This window comes from Benincasa hispida, chromosome 1 (genome assembly GCF_009727055.1).
Source record: "Benincasa hispida cultivar B227 chromosome 1, ASM972705v1, whole genome shotgun sequence".
Lineage (NCBI taxonomy): Eukaryota > Viridiplantae > Streptophyta > Magnoliopsida > Cucurbitales > Cucurbitaceae > Benincasa > Benincasa hispida.
Window position 1 is genome coordinate 80,229,203 of NC_052349.1, and position 5,250 is coordinate 80,234,452.

Consider the following 5,250-nt stretch of genomic DNA (forward strand, 5'->3'; position numbering starts at 1 on the left):
TACAAACAACGAGACTTCGAGAGAATTAGGACACCAATCCCAACATCTAATGCATGAATGATTAGGATCGGAAGCACAAGGATCATCTAAGCACTCAAATTCACTAATTTTGGCATAATATAAAACATGCTTTTGCAGAAAAATGGGTTTCAAGATATACCTCTTGTAGAACTTCTTCAAAGCACCTTCTCCAGCTGCAATCTTCTCCATATCTTGTTGCAGATCACCTCAAGATCTTTCTCACTATTCTCTTGGTGCTCTAGCTTGAGTTTTAGGACTCAAAACAAGCTTGAATCATGAGATGAAGGAGAAAAGCTCATTGTTGCAACCTTGTTGAAGAACCATTCTTCAAACCAGTTTTTCTCTTAAAAACTCTATGGATTGCATGCCCGATTTTCACTCCAATTTCTTCATTATATTGCAAATCAACATGCAAAGAGAAGAGTTGCATGAATTGCAGATCATGCTTGGAGAAGACAAAGACAAAAAATTGCTTCATGTGTGAGCTACTTAGGTGATGGATAATGGAAAAAATCCATTTTTCCGTTTTGTGTTTTAGTTTTCCAATTTTTCAATTTTATCTAAAAATCAAATTTTGATTTAAAAAATCTATTTGATTTTAAAAATGAAAAAAATAATTAATTTCATAAATTAATTATTAAATAAAACTTAATTAATTTAATAACAAATATTAAATTATTTTAACACATATCCATCTTTATATATTTAAATCATATTTAAATATATAAATTCTCCTATTCCATTTAATTCTAAAATTAAACATATAATTATATCTCATATAATTACTAAATCCCTTAATTCTAATTTGAACATTTCAAATTAACTTATCATGCTATTCTAGAGCTAGTATGTTACGAGCTAGTAGGGGGACCTGCGAACCTACAGATCATGGGCCCCAACGATCTGAGATTAATTGGCTAAACTCTCACTGTAGATATATTATGTCCACATGATTTAACCATAATCAACAAGTCAACCCTTCACAGGTTGTTCATAATAACGATTGGGTCAAATATCTGTTTACCCCCGAGATTACGTCTTATTCCTCAAGTCCCTACTGATCCTCTAATGAACAACTAGTTTGTGATCCAATCACCAAACCAAACTCTCTCAGCCTAGTGAGAGAGTGGGGCCTCTTGTTCAAGACCTGGATTCAGTACTTGAGAGAACAACCTTTCTCCTAACCCTAAATTGGGTAGGCATGAACTCTGTCTTGCACCCTATGTCCCCAGCTATCTATCTGGTCTTACCCTTGAAATGGGAGTCTTATTGAGCCAACGCTGTTGAGCCAACCCTCAACTATGCAAATCTAAGGGAAATCCTGAATAAACAAGAGTTCATAGTTAACTCAGGATTAAGATCGAGTTACCTAGGTCATCTACGTGAAATAGTCAGTCTTAAATAGTAAATAGCGTTATAAAGTAAAAGTGACTTATTTCTTGGTCCTGATCTTATGCAAACTCATTGCATAGGACGCCCCCACTCCTCATGTCATAACACGTACGAATTAGGATCACATCGTATGTAGCACTTTACAAATCTTTGTAACAACTACAGAGTAGGCCGCTCCAATGGTGTTACCAGAATAAGGTACCTAACCTCATTCATGTACCATAGATCATTTTGACTATTTACTCGAACCCGATCCACTCTTATGTCTCCACATAAAGTTTAAGTACTCATACAATAGTCATGGGTCTTAGTTTATTGGATTTAGACTTTCATACAATTTATGAGATCAATAACAAGTATATTGATTACAAAAAATGTTTATCATTTTACAAACTACGAGTTTTTAGGACATAAAACCCAACATGTAACACCTATAAAGCGGGCCATACTCGTAGTGTCACAAGAATAAGGTACCCAACCTTATCCATCTACTACAGACTATTTAAGTTATCATTTAAACATGATCTGCCCGTATGTCTCTACATACATGTTTAAGTTACAAAGATAACCTTGGATGATTTATTGGTTTGTGGTTAATGTAACTAAAATATTACATATTTTATAGACAAAGTGAATAAAATATCATATATTTTATTAATCACATAAAAAGTTTGTTCATACAATGTTTACAAACTGTAGGACCCTAAGAGATTTAGGGCATCAACCCCAACAGTTTAAGCTACAAAAATAACCTTGGATGTTAATTTATTGGTTTATGGGTTCACTGTTACTAAATGTAAAAAAAAAAAAAAAAAAACCCATATTTTATTAAATAAACAAAATGTTTGTACAATACAATTACAAACTACATGACCCTATGAAATTTAGTGCATCAACCTCAACAATGATAACATGAAAAGCAACGGTACCGAGTACTTCAACTCACTTATTGTTGAAGCCAGGAAACTACCAATTATACCATTGCTTGAATTTGTCGGAGAGAATCTCGAGTAATGGTTCTTCAACGAAGAAACAAGTGGTCCGCCTACATGTCTCAATATTCGGACTATGTGAAAAAACATGTAGTTGATGAGTTCGAGAAAGATCAACGTACCAAATAAGCCCAATTGACTGTTATACATTCATCGTGGGGGATGGTCAATTGGACAAGATAGTCGACATTAACACGCGTCAATTCACATGCAAATCATTCGACTATTTGGAAATTCCTTGCTCTCATGCAATAGTTGCTGCAAGGTCAAGAAACATTAACCCATATACTCTTTGTAATAGAGCGTATAACGTGGAGTCCTGATCCTTGTTGGCTTTTGACCCTTAATCTCAAATTAATTAATTAATTAATATTTTGATGCTGACAAATCTGATTTTGTTTACTAACAATTTTATTATTTTGAATATTTTATAGCGTAGAGCTCGGAATAACGATTTCAATGCCTCTTGATTCACCCAAGGCGGAGTTCAAACAAAGAAAATATAGCAAAAAGAAGTGTAACGAAAAAATACCCGAGATGGTGACGTGTCGGCAAAATCATCAAATTGGACTAATCATAAAAAGTCACTTGGAGCAATGGAGGAGTGACACATGGTGTGTTTATTTTTAGATTGTTTTAAAAAAAGAGAAAATGATTTTTTTAAAAAAATATGAATTTAATATTATTTTATGTTTGTATCTAACGGTTAGTTTTTGACAAATGGTAGACTCTTGTTTTTTGTTGAATTTTAAAAGAAATTATTTTAAAATATATACTATTATATTATTTTTTTGTTTATGTCTAATAGCTAGTTGAGTTTAAATCTCAATTATTCAATTTTGTTTTACCAACATCCAATGACCCAAATTGAATTTGGTTTTCACCTACCCATCTCTTTTTAAACTCTTCGTATTCTCTAGGATTATTTCAACATTTTACAACTTTACAATCCTCAAAATTAGCAAAAAGGCCATCATTATTACTCCCTCTATAAGCTTCCAATTTTCTTCTTTCCATCTTATTGAGAGAAATTTCTATTGTATTGTGAGGATTAAAGTGTGTAAGCTCAAACTTGTATACTCACTCTTTCAAGAGAGTTTTATTGTTTGATTTAAAGCTTAAAAAATATTGTAATGGTTGGATCCTAACCTGTGGAAAGGATCGAACTTGCTCTTGAACCCATAAAAGGAGCATGGTAGCGGTTCGACGAAAAGAGTTAAAGAAGATTTTTTTAATCAAATCGCAAGAGGCATTAGGAAAAGTGGATGTAGGTCAAGTTTGACCGAACCACTATAAAAATTACGGTGGCTTCTTCTCCAACTCTTTACTTATTATTTCACATTTAATTTTAATTGCATGATTTTATTGGTTGAGATTGATTGAGTATATTGTCACATAATTTTTATCATGTTATTTAGCAAAAATTAGAGTTTTTATTAATTTAATTTAAGAATATCTAATTAGATCAATTTGAGCATACTTTAGGAAAAAGTTTAACTAAACTCTATTCAACCCACTCTAAAGTTGTCATACCATTCCAACAATCCTATCCTATGCAGAATCAATATTCCATGTTGGACATGTGTCTGAATGGAAAAAAGCTACCAGGGTACGTGATGTGTGTGATCCTACCATTGAAGATAGCAATATGTGTTAGTAGGCCACGTATAAATAGGATTCTATTTGCCGGAGAACACTGCCCAACCCAAAAGTGCAGTAGGTGTAGGCAGCCATGACACAATAGGTCAACATGCACCCAACCTTTAACTTATAATACAAATACTGACCAACAAGGATAGAGGTAATAATCGTAAAATAGTATATCCAAGTTTCTTTAAATTGTGCTTCTGTTTAAAATCGGGGTAGGGATTTGCAGGTTTGATCGGCTGGATTGGGCGTCCTTATCGTGATTGGAAGGTAAAGGGTTACCAATCGTTATTTGAATATATCTTATTGTATAGGGCTCAAAATCCCATTTGTGATATCTCTTTGAATTCGGGTCAACACTTTATAGGTTTTATTAGGCTAAGTGGAGTATTCCTATCGCGATCGGAAGAAGTGTCAGGTTTCAGCGGTGAACAAATTTAAACATTGAGCTGCATCGGAGAATCAAGACAGGGCTTCACTAAATGCGTCAGGCTCACGCAAATATTCCTATCGCGAGTGACGGTTGGTGGAAACATCCATCAAAATGTGAAGTTCGCGGTTGGAAGTGTCATCGGACTAGGAACGATTCACCGTCGGGTTGGGCATATCAGCCCGAACACGAGGTCATCTTCAATGCGGAAAAGGCATATGACATTAGTGGAAGGTTACAAAACATACTTTTGCAGGGGATGAGTTAAAAATCGAACATGCTATTGAAAAGAGGTCATCCATACGAAAAACCCTATCTATGGCGAACCTAAACCCTCAAAATAAAGGTGATGGAGTTGAATGATTTTCCTTACGCATCCTAGAGTTTAAACATGGGACTTAAAAAAAACGTTGAGAGGAGGATTATTAGCCCCCCAAAACCCATTAACTACAACGGTTACTTGAATTGAGCAAATGACTTTCACAAAAATCTGAATGGAAAACCATGTGGGGCAGAAACCATTTTTTGATTGGAGGAAGAATCACTCGAGATTTAAGAAGGAACAATGAAAATGACTCAGATTGGGGCTCAAAGCTAATGCTTTTATCAGAACCAAACAACATGACAATTTTAACAATAGAAGCAGGGTATTGGAACAATGATTTTGCAATCCCAAATACCACTGATTTCCCCCCTTCAAGTGACTTCCAAATCATAGAATGACAGAAGAGGTGAAAAGATAAAAAGGCTCCGTCTTTTCTCCTTCCT